Here is a 20,032-nt window from a genome sequence, read left to right as displayed (position 1 = left end):
ATACCTTACACATGCAACTTGTGAGGGCTATCGGGCGGTAGCTTGCCACTGATGAAGGATCTTTGCCTTGTTTTAGAACAGGGATCACAATGGCTTCTTTCCATGCGGTCGGAAGGTACCCTGCGTCCCAGATTGTGTTGAAAAGTGTAAGTAGTGTCACTTGCGTGTCATTGTGTAAGTTTTTCAGCATTTGGTACATGATTCTATCAGATCCTGGTGCGGAGCTCTTGCATGCGCTCAAGGCAGCTCTCAATTCGGCAATACTGAAAGGACGGTTGTAAGGCTCATTCTCTCGGCTTTTTCTAGTTAATGGCTTACGTTCTTCTATTTCTTTATATATGAGAAAAGATTGCGAATAATTGTTTGAACTTGACACGCTCTGAAAGTGCTCCGCAAGTGAGTCTGCCTGATCTTGCAGTGTATCGCCTTGTGTATTTACCAGAGGGAGTGAATATGTTTGTCGCCCTCTAATTCTATTTACTCTGTTCCAGACTTTGGCCTCGTCTGTATACGAGTTAATGCTCGATAAATACTTCTGCCAGCTTTCTCTTCTGGCCAGTCGGCGGGTTCTCCTGCCTTGGGATTTTACTTGCTTAAAGTTGACTAGATTTTCTGCAGTGGGAGAAGCGCGTAGCAACCCCTACGCTTTGTTTTGTTTCTTACGAGCGATCCTGCAGTCTTCGTTCCACCACGGGACCCGCCGTTTACATGCCAAGCCATGTGCTTCTGATATGCATTTAGATGCCATGTCTATAATGAAGGCTGTGAGATACTGCACAGCAGCATCAATTCCTAAACAAGACATGTCATTCCATGAGATATTAGTTAAGTTTCGGAACTTCTCCCAGTCGGCTGTATCGATCTTCCACCTAGGAGCCTGTGGTAGAGATTCTTTTTCTTTATGTGTTTTTAGCAGTATGGGGAAGTGGTCGCTTCCATAAGGATTCTTGGTGACTTCCCATTCGAGTTCAGACAGCATACAAGGGGAAACTAGGCTGAGGTCAATTGAAGAAAATGTTCTGTTTGCGAGAGAATAATATGTGGGTGTCTTTTTATTCAGCAGACACGCACCGGACGAAAAAAGGAACTGTTCAACGAGGCGACCTCGCGCATCGATACGAGAGTCTCCCCACAGGGAGCTGTGCGCATTGAAGTCGCCAAGAACAACATAGGGTTCTGGCAGTTCATCTATAAAGGACTGAAATTCATGTTTAGTTAATTTGTAATGCGGGGGTATATAAAGCAAGCAAGTAGTGATGAGTTTGTTTAGCAGAACAACTCGCACCGCCACTGCTTCAAGGGGCGTTCGAAGCTGTAAAGGTTGACATGCTATACTTTTATGAGTGAGAATCGCAACACCACCCGATGATGCGATGGCATCATCGCGATCTTTGCGAAACGTAACATACGTACGGAGAAAGTTTGCGTGTCTGGATTTTAAATGTGTTTCCTGTAAACACAGCACTTTTGGATTGTGTTTGTGGATAAGTTCTTGCAAATCATCAAGGTTTCTAAGGAGACCTCTGATGTTCCATTGTATGATTTGTGTATCCATATTTAATGTAAATTGGTGCTGTGTATACGGAAACAGAAATGACTAATTAGATTACAGGGCTCTTGCGAGGCCCTGTAACCGGGGTTTTGCCTTTTTTGGAGTGTTCGAGGGAACCTCGCCGCTCCTTAGGCGCTTGGTGCGCCGTGGGGATAGGAGTTGTGTCCATTGCCTCTTGTGAGGCGCCGGACACGCGCTCTTGCGAGCGAGAAGTTTTTCGGGAGAGTATCACCTCGGAAGGCAAGACCCCTGCGCCCACCAGCCCGGAGGTCGATGGGGCTCCCTGTGTAATTTGGCTGCGCCGGCTGTTGCCAGCGCTGGGAGGGCCCAGGGAGGTCGAGGCAGCCTCGGCTGCGCCTACCTTCGGGGCCACTATCGGTACTGCGGGATCGCTGCGTGTTGCGCAGGTCGCCACAGATAACTCTTGTGGGACCGGCAACCCAAGGGTAGCCTGGCCTGTTTGCTGGTTGGATGGAGTAGGCTCACCTACTTCCACCCTGGGGGCAGGAGCCAAAGGTGCCTGCTCGCTGCACGCGGGCAGGGCACTCGGCGATTGCCGCTGCGACGCTGCCCCCCGACGCGCCGCATCAGCATAAGGTGTGTTGTGGAATGGAGAGCACCTTTTACGGGCTTCCTTAAATGAAATGTTTTCTTTGACTTTGAGGGTAACTATTTCTTTTTCTTTCTTCCAGTTCGGACAGGAGCGTGAGTAGGCTGGATGGTCACCACTGCAGTTCACACAGTGAGGTGTGCCACTGCAGTTGTCTGAGGGGTGGCCCTGGACTCCACACTTTGCACAAGTTATTTGACCACGGCAGCTCTGCGAGCCATGGCCGAACCTCTGACATTTGAAACATCGTCTAGGGTTGGGGATAAATGGTCGTACATTTAACCTGATGTATCCTGTTTCAATGGTGTCTGGCAGCACGCTGGATGAAAATGTTAGGATAAGATGTTTAGTGGGGATGTCCTTGTTGTCTCGTCTAATTGTAATACGTTTTACGTCAGTAACATTTTGTTCTTTCCACCCTTCCAGGAGTTCAGTTTCTGTCAGGTCTAGGAGGTCTGCCTCTGACACGACTCCCCGTGAGCTATTCATTGTGCGGTGTTGTGTAACAGAAATAGGAATGTTACCAAATGTCACGAGACTGCCAAGCTTCTCGTACTGATGTTTCTGAGGGATCTCAAGGAGAAGGTCCCCGCTAGCCATTTTCGTTACCTTATAACCTGACCCTAAGGCTTCGGTCAAAGATTTTGCTACGGTGAATGGCGAAATGAATCTGGCTTGCTTTTCAGGATTTTCACTATGGACAACATGGTACTTCGGGTAGTTATCTTTTATGCGGGTCAAACATGTGCTGAAGTCTTCGGTGCGTCCCCTCTTCTGAGGGTGACGATCAAGTAGGCGGGGAAATGCGGGTGTTCCCATGGTATTTCGGTTCGTTTTCGGCAGCAATGGCGGCCACCCACCACGGAGCCCAACATGGGGACGCTGCAGGTCTTAACGCGTAAGGCTGCAAGCGCCAACCGTACATTGCCACTATAACCTAATATATTTTACCCAAGGGAGGGCAGATACACAAGGTTAACCCTTGCCGCCGTGAAGAAAGGAAGTAATAAGAAGTGAGGAGAAGACAGGAAAGATGTAAAAGTGGGAGAGAAAGACGAAGATTGGAGAGGAGGACAGGAAAAGGCGACTGCCGATTTCCTCCAGGTGGGTCAGTCTGGAGGTGCCGTCTATGTGAAGCCGAGGCCGAAGAGGCGTGTTGCCTCCGCCGGGGGGCCTTAAAGGTCCAAACGCCCGGCATCGGCTCAACCTCCAGGATCCCCTTTTCCCCAGACACGGCTAAGCCGCGCACGGCTACACGCGGGAGGGTCCAACCCTCGTGTGCTCGGGTACGTGGTGGCGCAACGCACCAAACGCCTGCTGACGCAGACGCCCCTGCGGGGTTTAAGTACTTTAGCCCAGCGTGAAATTGATGTTGGCCGACACCCAAATTTCAATTGGCCAACCCACAGATTTCAACTTGGCCCATCTCCGAATTGATTTCGGTTCACCCCAAATTTGAAGTAGGCGCAGCCCCTAATTGGCCTACCCCGTAAGTATAGTTGCCTGCCCGGAAACTTGAAGTTGGCTCCCGCCAAATTAGATGCAAAAGTCAGTATAAGATGCTTACCAGGGATTCATTTTATTATATCGCATTTTGTTGCGCTGTAGATTGGTAACGTTTTCTCCTTTTGGAGTCTCCTGGGAGTTGTATTTTGGTCAAGAACTGACTCACACATGACTTAGGGCCCACTATTCATAAATTGTTTTGGTGTCAAGGGTATCAGAACATCCCGAAATACCGCATTACTGGTTAGCTTTTAATGAGTAAGCATTCTCTGCCGAGCTCCTCATCCGGGTCATGAGACAAGTGCAATGTTTGTATGTGCAGAAAATTACGTAATTTGCAAAAATATGTGATCATTTCGATAGTGCAAATGCAGATGATTGGTAGCTTTTAAGCGACAATGAACAATTAAAACAAAAAATAACGCGCATTGAGATCTTTCAGGCTTCTTTCCAAATGTGTGGGGAAACATAGAGTAGGGGGGACAGCTGAAGTTTGAGGGTGGGTCAACTTCAAATTTGGTGGTGCTCCAACTTGAAATTCGAACTTGGGCGAAAGTAAATTTGTGGGTGCTTCGACTTGAGATTTGAATTGAACCAAACTAAAATTAGGGGTGGGCCAGGTTTACATCTGAGTTTTGGCCACCTGAAATTTGGGGGTGGGAAAAATTATATAAACGGGTGGCCCAACTTGAAATTTGGCGGTGGGCGAAGTTAAATTTGGGAGTGGGCCGAGGTAAATAAGAGGGTGGGCCAGATGGACCTTGGAGGCTGCGAAACTTAAGTTAGGCTGCAGGACAATTCATGACTTCGGGGCGATTCAGCTTAAATCTCTCAGCTTAAATTTGGGGATTGGCCAACCTAAATTTGGAGATAGGCCAAGATGAAATCTGTGGGTGCGCTAACCTAAATTCGGGGTCGAGCCAACTTTATTTTGGAGGTAAACCGACTGTAATTTGGCGGTCGACCAACCTCAATTTCGAGGTGGGCCAAGTTTAAATTAGGGTTTGGGAGAAGTGAAATAAGGAATTGGTCGAACTTGAAATTTGGGGGGGGGACGTACTTAAATTTGGGGGAGTGCCAACTTCAGATTTTGGGGTGCTCAAATAACCCAATGAATGCAGCTCAGCATCTTTCGAGTTATGGAAACCTTGCGGGCAAGCGAGCGTGTTAAGCCGCTTCCCGCACTTCTACTGTGCCTTACGAAGGAGCAGTAAGAATGCAGGTGAGAGCTTGCGTGGGCAAGGAACGTGCGCATAAAACTCCGCCCCCCCCCCCGGCAACGCCTCACGCACTATTGCTGCAGCAGGTATTCCTGTTCCACTTCTCTGCTCCGTCGAGACGCGCTCCTGCCCAGCGTTCCGGCTCAATGTGTAAAATTGCATTGAAGGAGCCGGATGCGACGGGAAAATGAGACAGTTATCTACTAAAGCATACGCATTCTTAGCAACCAGAAAGGCCACAGGTATACGCGCATAAACTAGCAAAACCAAGTAGGCAAAACTAATCAAAAATGAACTGACAGCCAAGCCAAGCAGTGCATTAGAAGAAAATTCTCCGTCTTTGATTAGTTAGAAGATGATGAAGATGGCCGCCAGAGACCTCCCTCCCGAGATTGACGTCAAACAGCGCAAAAAGCTGCAGAAATTCTAAGTCACAGCCAAGTTAAGCAGTGCTGACGCATTAGCAGACAATTCTAAGAATTTCTGTAGCTTTTTGCGCTGTTTGACGTCAACCTCGGGAGAAAGGTCTCTAGAGGCCATCGTCGTCCTCTTCTAACTCCGACCTAAGTGTCAGCCAAACATCTAGAAACAAGGAAAGGGAAAAATACTCTAGCTGGCTTTGCATATTTATGACTGTGTCACTTGAAAGCGAAGGAAAGTGCCCCTCGGCTTGGTGATATATCAGAAATGTCATCATCCCCTCTTTAGAGAGTGATAATGAAGAATTGGTGGATGAGATATGGTTTCCGAAGTAATGTATTTTTTTCTGCATCAATGACTCCCACCGACTACGGAGTTTGACCAAGGTGTCCTGCAGAATTTAACATGTAAAGCTGCATACACCAGCCATAAAGTGTTGCTTTAACCGAATAATTATATATTCAAAACTGGGTTGAAAGTCACATATGTCAGAGATGTGGTGAGAAGACAGAAGAGCACAGAAAGAAGACGGAAAGCGATAACAGTCACTCGGGAGGTGCCGCTTAGGTTTTGCCGAAACCAAAGTGGTGGGTTGCGGCCAAAGATAGGTCTTTTGGCCCGACTGCAAGACTTCAGCTCAAGACCCAGGATCTCTTTCTTCAGAAAATGAATAAACCGTGTGTGGCGCGCATGAGACACTTGAAACACTCCACTTTGGCGGCGACAATAGGTGCACGACAACAACCAATCTAACTACTGGAAATTCCAGGAATAAGACGTAGGATCATTTTAGACAAATGCCAGTGGCGGAGATGTGTGTATTTTATTTTCCGTAGCTGTGCAGCTTTTCTACGAAATAGACATTGCAGCTGGTTTGTGTCTCCAGTCGATTTCGCCTACACAGGAGCACGAGGAATGTGGCCTTTGTACGAGTGGGTATTCGGCGTAGTGCAGCTTCAGGGGAGCGGAAGCTCGCCAGCTGTGGCCCAGCCATGTTCTTTGTTCCTAGAAAATGGGCGACGTGTTGCTGGCATAGCTTATAGCTATTCATAGCGGGACCTATCCTCGATATAAAGTTTTGGTGAACTCTCGTATTAGCGCGGACGTCCGCGTCTACGAAATAATACCCAGAGGCCCGGCCAACTGTTCTAATGCATCGGAGAACTGTGCAATGTTAGCTCAAACGACGTCGACCCTCTTTTATCGACTCCATAATGTCGGGTGCGAGGCGCTTTTCCTATATTTTAAATTTTACAGACGAGCATATTAGGACATCGCTCGGTTTCTCTTCGCGCCCGCAGCTTCGTCGAGCTGGGGGAGAGAGTGCTCGGAGAGAGTGAAAGCAGAGTATAAAAATAGCATCACGCAGGATTGCGTCGCAGCAAGGGTAGGTGGAACCTAACAGGGGAGAAGAAGCTTCACGCACGCGAGCGAGGAACGCGGCCAGGATGCGTGCTGTCTCCTGTGGCGCGCGAGGCCGGGGGGTCAGGCGAGGGAGGAGTGGCGCTATTCTCCGAGGGCTGCTAGGGTGCTTCGATGCCCTCCTCGCCCGCCGTTTCGTGGAGAATGGAGACAACCTCGGCATCTACTACGGCATTGGCCACGCGAATGGTGGACGCGGTTGCCGCAGCTCGTGACTCTTGCGCGCGCTTTGACACTACTTTAAATACCTTTCCCCAGCTCCGCTGGCCTCTCGTGTTTGCGGCACCAGGGGCACTCTGATTTTTTTTTTGCATAAAAAGACACATCTATACGTTTATTAATTAATAATATCACCAGTAGGCTCACGGCTTCTGCGTAATTCACTTGAACTGCTGCCTGCATTAGCCGTTGAGCGCAAAAAAAATGAACAGCCCAGTGTTGCCGCTTAGCAGCAGCAACGTTGCTTTTTACAACATTACTTCGTGCTGTGCAGTAGTAATAGAATAATCGTTTAATCAATTGTATAATAATTTGAAGTTAAAACTTGAATATAACCGCATTTTGTGCCTTTACAAAGATACTTTCTGTTTATTGAACAGATAGCATAACGTCATTACACAACAAGGCAAAATGATGAAAAAGTTCCCGTCCAGCTCTGGTGAAGAAATTCATTTTTTTATTTACAAATGTATCACAGGTTCAAATGGGAGCATTGAATGATGGGGGAGAAACTGGAACAAAATTAGACCACGAACGGAAAAGGAACGGTAATAATGACTGCGAAAACATATACTGAACAAAGAAACCTACAAGAATTTTACTCAATTCGCGCGCCACACCACTTGCGGTCTTTGCGAAGTCGTTGAAGCCTAGTGTTTTTAGTTCAAATTTGGTCACCTGAGCGCTTAAGCACTTCGCTGTCTTATGGCCCAAGTTGCGCGTACAGCGTTTTCTGGTTGGTCATTGCTTCCTATAATGATTGCTTGATGTTGTGCGATGCGGTGTGAGTTAATCATGTGAAGAAGTTTTGTTTGACACATGGCGTCTAAAAGCAAACTTCTCTATGAAGTGTCGCTGTCCGTCGGCGTGTCAAAAGGGGCAAATCATCTTCTCCGTGAACATCGTCATGTTGTCATTTCGCAGCTTCCGCGTGCTTATAGGTGGGCTTCGGTTCCTACGAGAGCGCTATGAAACATGTACAGCGTTGTTGGGCTTGGCTCACAGTTCTCAAACCTAATTTCTATGACATCATCCAAGGACAAATGCACACGCCCCGGCCGGCCATCGCAGCTTCAGTAGCTAAACGTGGTAAACATCGCGTATGTCTTCATTCAGCCTTTAGGATCTCTAAACAGCGAGGTCTGGATTGTTCAAGCACGACAGCCCAAGCCGGGGGCTATCGTTTGGTCAGTTGACTAGATCAGGGCCTTCTTGTTTTTCGCTGGCACTATTGTATACTCCTGCAGCATTCCTTGCAGTCGGTTTTTAGCTGGCTGACCTTAGGTGATGTTGTTTGCCGGTCGTGGTCCTGGATGCACACCGAAGCACCTCCATCAGATATGAGGCTGTGGCTACACTAAAGAACGAGTCAGTGCCGAAAATTTGACTCACGAGTCTAACTTGAGAAATACCTAGTAATGCTTAAAGCACAATGATAGTCGCGAGTAGTATCGTGAGCCGTCAAAAACTTATCTACGGTAGAAGTACGTCGGGTATTTATACATCACACTTCGTACCTTCCAGCGCAATTGCTGATGCTAGCACACGTTCCCGAAATGCATCTATTCCAATATTCAGGTCACGCACGCAATTGGATTAGACAAGATTCTTTTGCTATCGAAGGAGCAACCAAATTCGAGAAAGTTTCTATGCACAAAGTTGTAACTTGGATCCAGCGCTAGCTCTGCTACATTTGTAAGCCGGTAAAAGACCGTCACCGGAAAAAGATAATTTTTCTACTACGTGCGTCGAACTTCAACTTTCATCATCGCTAGTTGCTAGTTATTGTGTGGAGTGTATCTTTATATTCTAGAATTCTCTGGTTCCCAGGGAGATTGCTGCTTTGTCTAAAGGAGAAATCTGTGCATTAGTTTACTCTCATGAATTTTTATTTTCTAAAGTACCAACATGTTAGACATTTAAAAATCCATTGCACGCGCTGACAGCTGACCTGCATTAAGGCCATCGCCGCCCTTTTTTCGCTTTTGTATTCTAATATTGCTGAATTTTCTACACAAACACATACCAAGCAGATCGGTGTACCCTACATCTTGGAATATATATGAGGTCACATATACACTTCACGTATGTACGAAATAAGGCAGAGCATATGTGTACAGGTTAGAGGGTAAATAATGACCCCTAGAATGTGCGCTGAACTCAACAACTTAGCAGCAGTGGTAGCACTTTGCACTGTAGTAGATAACGTCACAGCATGAATGTCACAACTACTGTCCGTTCCTGCGTAGAGCTGATAGCAGCTCTCAGGAAAAAAATACGAGAAGAGTTCGATTAAGGGGAATAGTAGGGATTATAAATAAAAATTTACGGTTTGTTGCGTAGAACGCGTGATACTTCCCTAATGCTGCTTATCACACAAGAAGGGCCGAGGAACCATGTTTTTAATTTTTCTGATTGTTGTTTTTACTGTTGCTGCTGCAGCCCTCATAAAACCACCAAGTTTGCTACTGAATACCCGCTATCTACGTCACAAGATTTACTGGAGGTAAATGCCTATTTAAACTATATCACACTGCGTTTATTTGTGTTGTAAAGCCTCATTTGGATGCCTTAGGTGCAATAAATTATTATCCATTTCGTCATTGTTCATATTCGTTTTGATATATTTACAATAACTATCAGTGAAATAATGCCACGGCATGAAAACTGCGATGTACGAGAGCCTAGAATAGTATCACCCATGTATTAGGTAAACTATGACCATGTTAGCAGTGTTAGTAGTAACTGTTCGTGCCTTTGCTAAGGCGAGTTTGCCACCTGTTAGCACAACTTTAGGGTGGTAATATCAGCCACATGTTACCACCCTTCATAATTTGCTCAGCTCTATTCTAATGTGTATGCAGACGTATAAATGTGCTCTTCAGAAAAAACATGTGGGGCTTTTCTGCGGGTTACCAAGGGCTCGACTGAAGCTATTAACTTTTCTTCCGTGTTTCGTCCATATCATTTGCACTGCCAAAGTCCCGTCTCTTACAGAGCTAATGGTTATCATAACGGGCGCCTAAATAACTGAAGTGCTTTTTCTTTGGACGTGTACATAGCACCCTTCATACGCTGTGCTAGAAACACACCAGAATATCGAATGGAAACCGAATGACTGCCGAGCCGTTGCACCCTTTCCCCTTTGCGCCGTTACTGTGAACCACGTCATGAAGCAAACCTAAGTCTTGAGAACGCCTCTGTAAAGGGGACATTATGTGCACTTGTTCTGACAACGTAAGCTTCGCCTGATGAGGTCCTCCGTCAAAAACATTCCCATTGCGGAACCTAAATGTTTGGTAATGGGTGCCAGTTGGTTCCAAAGAAGAGTACGAACTATCATATATGAAAATTTTTCAGCATTGTGTGGCCCTTTATGACAAAGGTGTGGTGGTCACTAGCTGAATCATTTATTGTAGTATCATGCCTTTTAGTAAATGCAGCCATTAAGATATCCTAATAGGTTTTTGTGATTGCTGTTGTGTCCATCCTAGACCTTCACGCAGATCCAACTGACATGTATGAATCTGTGTGAAGTAATGCTTTCTTGGCGTAGCTAACTCTCAAAAAACTATTTATCTTCTGCAACGCGTACTTCATTAAAGGGATTGCGGGGCTGCCTACCACATCATCAAAATGCGTCAACAGCATCCACACGACCCAAAGGGCCCCTGCTACCGGGGAGAACACTTTGAGCCGGATCACCGCAGTATTCATCACGCCGCCTCTAGCAGCAACCCACTTTACTATTGCACTATTTCCCGGACCTCCTCCACTCCCCTCCCACCGCCCGCCAACTCGGTAAGAAGCCGACTGAGCTGAGGCGCTGCACTCGGCTAAGTGAACCATAAACAGTTTTAATCTAAATATGGAATTACATGCTTGAAGGTGCATGTCTGTTTCATTGAGGATGTGAGGTTATTTTTCATTGTATGACCGCCTAAATCATTTCAGAACATGGCTGGCTACTGGCTATGTGGCCTATAGCGGTTATGCAAATGGGGCCACGCAAATGGTATTTAGTTGTGTGAGTGCTATGCTGTGTGTGATCCATTGTGGGCAGCAGTCACAGTCTCCAACGTGGAAGGGCTCAATTAGAAGAATTATGTGTTAAAGTATACAATTATATAACATGAGTCCCAACAAGCCTGAGGAACCTAAAGAAATGAACGGTTACCAGTATATAAGCGAAAGTTGTCGCGTATAAAATACCGCAAAAGATGATGGATTGATATATTTCTTTATTATATCCTTCACCGCTTGAATTATAGAAGACCTGCAAGAACTTTAAGCCCATTAAGAAATTGTACAGAAAGAGAGAGAGAGAGAGAGAAATTAGAAAGCAAGCAGAAGAAAGGAAGGAAGGGCAACGAGACGAGCCTTCGATTTGCGGCCCAGAACTGGGGGTCAGGCAAAGGGCGAATAGAAAGAGAAAAGAAAGATGCCGGGAACACGGTCTGTGCACGTTGCACTGTGTACCGCGAAGCGCCATGCCACCTTAGTCAATTAAATGCCGTCCTTTTTTCACATCAGTTCAAATAGAGGACTGCGGTTAGCCATGGGTCTTACTCTAGTCATGCAAGCACTGCATTAAGAGCATGCCCCCCCCCCCCCCCCCCCCCAACCACGTGCATTGCACTTCGCACTGACAAAGTATGCAGCTCATTCAAGAGTATGTGAAGGCTGTTGATGAGGGTCCGAAGCATCACGAACACCTAGCGATCTTAGTCCGGCAATTTATCCGCAGTCGGCGCTCGGGGCTCTACCGCGGTGCGCGGTATCGCTTGAAACCGGTGTCGCTCCGGCTATGGCATAGGATTCGGCTTCATTTGCCGCTGAGGCTGTAGCCTTGGTTTTGCCCCTGCAACACTAGAGTTACTACGGTGCAGAGGAGAAGAAAGAGTGGGATACGCCGTACTCTTCATAGAAGCAGCCGCGTTCTTTGAAGTCTGATGGCATCGGAACCTCGATTTCTAACGGCGGTAGTTGCTTCCCGACGAGCCGAATAGTTCTCTCGCCATCTGCTTCAGTACCCCGCCTTCCAGCTATGTTTTACAGAAGTCGGAAAATTAAGGGGTGGCAAGGCGATTGGGGCATTTGACAGGCGTGTCCGCACACGAGTCGGCAATGTGGGCATCTGCAGCGCATGCAAACTCTGGTGTACCGCTTTATCGCGCACCTTACTCAGAGCAATATTACATAGATGTACTTAAGAGCTCCCAGTAACGAATTGTTCCTCGAGTTCTCAAAAAAAATTTTTAATTACTTTAGTCAATAATTTCTGTCAAAAATTGGTTTTTAAAAGAGGGTTGTTTCGTGCCACGGTCAAATGGTTGTCGTTTGTTTGTTAGCGGAAAGGATTGATCGCTCTTTTCACATTGTAGAGAAGGCGTGTTCTTCTGGAACATTATCAAAAGAACAGTAAATAAGTTCGAGATGTCGCGCCCCACACAATTCTTTTTCTTCCTTGCGAAAATTTTGCTGACTCACTATATTGCATGTTCATTCTATTTTGCCAACATACCGTTTGGTGCAGTAGAGTATGCTTCAAGCATGCTAATCACCGCAAAACACTAATCGCTATTTATAATCTGTTACTTACTTTCGTGGTGTGCGTGGGGCTCAAATATGAACGCCAGACTGGAAATATTTATTTGACGTTTGCATTTGATTTTCTTTATTTTAAGGGTGCTTTCAAGTCACGTTCAATTTGAGTATAGCTTCGGTTTCTATAGGTTCTTTTACTCTCATTTATTAATAAAGAAACATGCAATAGGGGCCTGACGTTTAGAGCACACGGCTGCTGTATCGACGGCAGGGAATTGGTTCCATCATCGGTCGCACTGTGTTGTCTTAATATAGTGACACAACGCAAGAACATATCTACCCAGCTACCTACCTGCACCCTTATTTCAAAGTTCCGAGATGGACCGAAGAGACTCTTCGCACTAAACGACTGGCATGTAGAACAGAGCGTAGTCTCCAATACCAAGCTCGCAAAGATCAATGCGTTTTATTGGGTGATCAGCAGGCGCGCAATTATATCTAATAATGAGTTACTGCTTTTCTATACCCTAAATCAATACACTGCTACAGAAAGGAACTGAGTTCATATCACCACGCAAAGTTCATTCACACTAGCTAAGCAGTCTTGTATCCAGATGCCAGAGAACGCGCTTTTTCTTTGTCACCTCTGGGTCAATGTAATGCAGAAAATATCTTAGCGAAGCGGTTGATAGAAGGGGTTTTTCTTGATGGGCATATTTTTTGCCCTGGTTGAAGCGTCGGCATTGTTGAGTGAGTGAAACAACTTTATTTGTTCCACAATAGACACGAGTAAACTCAATGTCACCTGGCTTGGCCCATTTGGGGACCGTCAGGTGGAGCCTGGGGGCCTTCTCTCGGGCCCTCTGCTCTGCCAGGATTTGAGAGGTCTGGTCCTTCGGCCCTAATGAGCTTCATCATTTCCTCTTGGGTCAAAGGGGGACTGGCGGAGGCGCAGCCCCGCAGGACATGCTCAAAGTCCGCATAAGCACCTGACAGGGAGCATTCCGGGCTTGGGAACAGTTCGCGGTACATTGATTGCAGTGCCGCGAGACTTGGGAAAGTGCTTATTTGCAGAAGTCTGAGAGTGACTGCCTGGGCCCTGTACAGCGAGGAGTGCGGGAGTGCGGCAAAGGCAGGAGTCTTCTTGATAGATAATTAGGCTTGCAGATCTCGCTTGCGTCGGCGTTGGTAAAATGCATTATAAATTTTCGGTATGGATACCGTTTCGGGCAGCTTCATCCGCTTTTTCGTTTCCTTAAATACCGGCATAGCCAGGTATCCACTGGAACGTGATGCAATGTCCAGCAATATGAGTTTTATGGTGAATATAGGCAATTTCAGATGTTGCAGGTTCGGTATTACATTGGTTGTACCTGTTCCACATAAATTGTTGGGCTGTTTTTTAATCCCTGAATCCAACCCATGTCTTTGGCGGCTGCTGTCGGCGTACATACACAGGGGCCACTTTAAATACATTAAGGTCAGCAGACGTAGGTGTTGTGGCTTGCTCAAGCAGAAACGAAAATCGTTACCGTGTAGAAGACGCAAAAAGTCTGCAGGATAAACGGCGTTGAGAAGCAGGGCTAACTCTGAATATGTGCATTGCGGCTAGGTATTCCTTGTGCAATAGAAATAACTCTTCAGCGCGAGTGTCATTTAAAGATATTGCGTCGCCTATATGAAAGCAACCAGATCCAAGTGGCAGCCATTTTATTCGATGATATTCATCACACTTTATATCCTTTCCGCCGAGCAGAATAGAATTTTGGGGGCAAAATTTCACCTACAAGTCATTGTTTGCCATTTATATGTTCGTTATTTCCGTGGCTAGCCGCATGCCTGTTTCTTGTCACCAGACGTCTGTCAGCGGCTGCAGAATTAAAACCTGACAGAAGCCTCTAAGTGTGTGAAGCCCACATATAAAAAAGTCTATTTCAATTGCCAGGAAAGTTTTCTTATCCTTTTCAACCTGCTGCGAAGAGGCGCCTTCGATATCAGGGACCTATGTGTGGGATGCTCTTTTGGGAATTCCTGCCTTGTCGAATAACCGCGCTATGTGCTTACCTGCGCGATCACAGTCACAACATTGACTCTTAAGATGTGGACACTACTTTAAATGAATGACGCACACTATGGTGCTCTCACATTGTGCACAGACCTCCCTTCATGAGATGATGGTGATCACGTTGCTATGCTTTTCCTCTTAACCGAATAGTTATTTATTTATTTATTTATTTATTTATTTATTTATTTATTTATGAATACTGCAGGCCAAAAGTTATGGTCCATGCAGGAGGGGCTATATAAAGCATGAGAATGCACTGTGACACAAAAAAACTACGGTAGGTTAAGAGTTTAATATCCAGTGAGAGTCAGAGAACAAACTCCCCCATTCTTTTAATTTTTTTGCTTTGAGCACGACCCGAAATGTTTGGCACACACAATCCAAGCAACCTGCTTGTGGGCGTAATTATATTGGCTGAAAGGAAACTAAGCTTGAAGGGACTCGATATTCTGTCTTTTATTGGCATCGAAAAGAATTCTAAACCTACCTGAAGAAATTTGTTCAACATTGCAAAACCAGTCTGTAAACTTACAATGCCCACAACAGAAATCTTAATATATAACCGAGCTTTCCTTCGTTCAGGCCTAGTTTTTCGATAGCTGTAGTCGTGAAGTGAAATTTCTCATAGGATGGATGGATGAATGGATGCAAAACTTTAACAAGGTCCAGAGGTACACGACTGAGCGCGCTGAGGGCCGCTCCCACGTTGGGACAGTCAGTCCTTGCCCGACCGCCGCATCGTAGGGCCTCTGGACAGCCCATAGTTGCGCCCCGGCATCGGGGCTCTTGATAGTTAAAAAACATTTTTGAACACTTATGTTGAACTTCAAAGCCCTCTGTTATACGTCGTTTAAAAGATATACAACTCGAACGATCGCCAGTTGTTATTTTTTCCTTTTTTTGCGTTGGGTTAAATTGCAGTTTCGAAACTGTGAAGCAACACTACTGTGCAATGCCCTTTTTTCGTCTTGTTTTGAAGGTTTTATTAGCCATTGAAATTACCTCAAAGAAATTACCAGATTGCCCATTGAAGAAACCGGGGTGATTTTCATTCGCAAGCCTAATGGGCTCCTCAGTACCTATAATTGATCGTCATCATCGCCAACCTTTTTATATCCACTGAAGAACAAAGTCCTCACCCTGCAACCACTAAATACAAAACATATAAGCGGAAGAGCTATGAGTGTAAGCGGAAGGATTAACGAAGAAGAACGTTTTTGCCTCTTCTGAGGCTCGCCTTAAAGCCTACTAAATGACGCCGTTTCTTTAGCCTCGTAGCAGTGTTGGTGGAGGTGCTGGATAAGTGAAGCAACGACGGACCGCGAACCAGTCATTCTTCGGAGGAGTCGACGCCTCACCAGACTGCCACCGTCACTTGTTGATATGTACAACGACGGAGACGCTCAGGTACCGATGCCCGCCGCTCCGTCAACAGGGCCTGCTGGTACGAGGCGCTGGTTCTCATAAGCTAGAGTTTTCGCCCGCAAAGGAGGTGAAGATGTGGTCGAGTGGCTTAGGTATTACCAGCGAGCAAGCGAGTCCAGCGACTGGGGCACCATTCACCAAGTAACTAATGTTGTCTACGCTTTCAGTGACATTGCCCTCTTGTCGTTTTAGGTTCATGAAGGATTGTTTCGTTCATTTCATCCAAACGTTTCGCCCATGAGCTAAAGGAATGCTTCCGTGATTCGGACGCAACAATGAAACGCGCTGCAAGCCTTGGCAAAGAGAGCACCACTACAAGGTTAGAATTGCATTACCTACATCGAGGAGATTTTGAAAGTGTGCAAGTAAGCCGGCGCAAGAATTTCCGCTGACTGCAGAGCCTGGCACCTGCTCAACGGCATAGGGTGTGTACGATTTCTCTATCGGCAAGGACAATCTCACTCTTGTGTCTGGCTTCCTAAAAGACTACCGTACGTTCGTGGCACTCAAGATGCGTGGTATAACGCCAAAACTTGGTCGATTTGCTAATGTTAGCACTTTGGTAAATATCCATAGGGGCTCTACATTTAGCCTGGTGCCGACAATAAGACAGATGATCCGCGAAGAGCTATACAGGCACAACGAGAGACCACGTCACCTTCCTGAGGTCTCTGACGCTTCCTTTTTGCAAGCCCCGCCGTCTTCTCCCCCTTTGAAAGTACGGTAATAAACTATCAAGGTCGGGGATTTTTTAATTTTTTTTAATCATTAATTTTTAATAATTAATTAATTTACTTATTTATTTATTCATCCAGTTTCCCTGGAGAGTGGTTTTGCAGAGTACCTAGAAAATTTTTATGGACTGTCTTTCTTTCGAAGTGTCGTTTCTAGGTTTTAAAGGCGCATATTTCTGTAAGACAAACACGCAGTGTTGCCCTGTCTTCCGGTACTGGTCTCTAAACGTATTTCACAAAGAAAAGATAGTATGAAGCAAACATAAAAATTATTCCAGAAGTCGAAGCGACAAAGTGTCTGTGCGCATCAGTACATTACTCAAGACCTTTGGCGATCCGCATTGAGAAAAAAGAGAACATTCAAAAACTGAAACTGTCGTATTTTACGAGCAGAAACCTCAATATAATTATGAAGCATGCCACATTTAGAAAGTCCGAAAAAATTCGGCCACACATGGAGCGGAGTAACGTGCACCTCAATTTACGTACAGAATCTTTTTTTTTTTTGCTTTCGCGCTTACCAAGAGGCGGTGGACGCGCGTGGGACCAGACCGGCAAAATCGTCTTCAGCGACAGAACGCTACAGCGACTAAATACTATAGCAGCACGCAAAAGAAAACCTGGGCCTGGACAGAGCAGCTGCGCACTATTTAATGCTACCGCTATTCGCACCCAGATGAAGAGGTGGGCCCATTCATCGCAAATATATTTTGGGCGTCAAAGACTGCGTGCAGTAACCAAATATCAGGATTTGTACCTGGTGGGATTTTTGCAGGATGCCACAGTCACCTTTTTAAACAAGGTGCAACTGCAGGCTCGTGCTCCGCATCAGTGCATGAAATGCGCATTTTTTCACTTCTCTCTAGCTCTGAGCATAGAAATACATTGCAAATGCAGTGTTAGGTGTTCAGTGAAGCAGTAAACAACGGTATTTTCACACGTTGATTCTTTTTTGATTTGTTGCACATTAGACAGTCGTGTTATCTGATATTGCGATATCGAACAGTCTATTTTATCGTTTATTTTTTTATTTGGAGTGTTTCGAGAGAGGGCAATGCAGCGACGTCACGTCACTCTCACCGTATGTTTAGACTACGCACGTAATGTCAGATATGTCGCAAGAAACGCAAGCGGGAATGCTAAAAGCGGAACTAGATTGTTCACACTGCAATCGTATTAAATGTTAAGAGCGCAACAGTTGTCAGACATGCAAGTGATTTTTTTCTAATGCGCTTAACTTGTATGTTTTATAAAGATACGACAGTTACGACGTGGCCAAGAAGCGCCGAACTTTCGGTTTTCAATTTCCCGTGACGCCACTTCCGGCATCCTCATCTTGGTGTTAACAGCGCAAAACTAAGACGGGACAAGAGACTTGAAGACGACACCACTACAATGTTTATATTAAAGAAACACGGCTTCTTATAGCGTTGCCTGCACGTGTCAAACACACGTGATTGCACATCGCGTGAAACAAGCACTTTTCTGCATTCTTGATAATACTTGTACGTTAAAATTCTCAAGTAATTTTTTTAGCATGACGACGTGCTAACGCATTGGTCACGAAGTCTCGGCTGCCTTAATTATGCGCCAAACCAGCTGGTCATTGGGGTTTTTTTTGGCACTTCACAGCGTCTGAATTCGGCGGCACAAGCTTTAAAGGGGCTATCCCTGACGTGGATACCTAGATTCCTGTTCGCCGTTTGTGCATCTTGAAGTTTGCCCTATGTATTTTTTCCCACATTTCAACGTACTGAATACACCAAGGCTGCTGTACAATCCACAAAATGGCTCTGATGATTTATCGTGCACATTTGCTGCTTTATCGGCTCCATTGAGTTGACGCGTCGGCAGGTGATTTTCAGTTTTTTTTCGGAATGAAAAGTGTGACGTTAACTCGAGCTTTTCGCCCTATCTTTGTGCCCAACTACACGCTCTATCTATCGCTTTCATGCCTTTGCATGAAATCGATCGCCTTATGGACGGATGTACTGAGGGACGGGTTTTCTCTTTGGGAAGCATAGAAACGCTTACGCATTTAAAGGTGAGCCACATCCGCCCCAAAGCACTTGCAAAGAGAGTTGAAGCGGGAGGATTCAGTTGTAAATTTACAGACATCCTAGTGAAGTACAAATACCTGCATTCAACCATCCTTAACAGTATGCTGTGTTTAATAGAACACTATTCCCTGTCAGTTAGCATTTTTTTCTGTAAATTATATTGCCTACGTGACAAGATATTGTAAGGTAGAACTTCATTCTGGTCCTTCATAATGCGCATCAGAGCGTAACAGGCCGCATCCACGTCGGTACAGAAAGGCCGAGCCTTTCTGGAACATCAATATCGGTCACTAATTTCGTTGGTTTTTTCTAGCACTGATACTCACTTATTCCACTATTCGACAAAGGAGTCGAGCGCTAGTATTCCCCGTAGAAAATGCACACGATGGTAGGATAAATTTCACAATGGTATTAAGAACCTAGCAATAATGCGACGTATTTCCTGTGCTTGCGTTGCATTTATTTTGTCAGTTCCCAGTGCGATGATAATTTTTAGAAACCTCTAGACGCTTTTACTGCCCCAGAATACACTGTTTTCATAAATTGTGCATGCTCTATGACTTCTCTGTCTGTAATGTCGGTGTTCCACTTGGTCACTTAGCAAAGTGCGAATCAATAAATATAATTCATTATAACTAGTAATACAATGCAATATAATATAAATGAGATCGAACGCACAACTTCGAAACTATGTGAAGCAAAAGTTTCATAAAGTGCACAATTAAATGCTATAAATTAGCGATTTCATTCATGCGTTCTTTGCGAATGCAAAATTGGCACGCGAGCAAGTTCGGCGCCGGCGCTACGTAATACGACTGACGCAGCGCTAATCAAGAAAAGCTTATTGACGGAACAGAAATGTATGAGCGGTTGCAGTCGAATGGTACGGCCACCGGGCTGCTCTGCTGGGGGACCGAGGCTCAACCTTACCAAGTTACCATCTTATTGGAATCTTTTTTTAAAAAAACTACAGGCTGCTCTGCCTGGCAGCATTCGAACACAGCAGCCCCTCAAAGCTACGGTCATGAAAATCTCAGAGCTGTGGCCATTATAGCTTCGCTTGAAAAGCCATTCTCCTTATGCCGCGGCTTGCTTTTTTTTCTCCCCTCTTAAGTGCACTTACCCCGTGCAATGTCTTTCTACGGTCGTCGTAAATTTATTCGACTTTTTTTTCATAATGTGTGTTTCAGTATTCTCGAGATGCTGACGTGCATGTCGAGAACACGGAAGTATATAGTACAGAATTTTTTTA

General features: G+C 45.6%; 1 long non-coding RNA gene across 1 annotated transcript; it reads left to right on the top strand.

Moving 5' to 3' along the window:
- The first annotated feature begins 1,972 nt into the window (after window positions 1-1,972).
- Window positions 1,973-2,444, top strand: LOC142559633 (uncharacterized). The gene is made up of 2 exons (XR_012823183.1): window positions 1,973-2,149; window positions 2,245-2,444. It is a non-coding gene; the product is annotated as an uncharacterized LOC142559633 (long non-coding RNA).
- Window positions 2,445-20,032: the final 17,588 nt, after the last annotated feature.

The sequence above is a fragment of the Dermacentor variabilis genome, chromosome 10, assembly GCF_050947875.1.
Source record: "Dermacentor variabilis isolate Ectoservices chromosome 10, ASM5094787v1, whole genome shotgun sequence".
Taxonomy (NCBI): Eukaryota; Metazoa; Arthropoda; class Arachnida; order Ixodida; family Ixodidae; genus Dermacentor; species Dermacentor variabilis.
The sequence above is the reverse complement of the archived record's forward strand: the minus strand, read 5'-3'. Positions and strand labels throughout refer to the sequence as shown.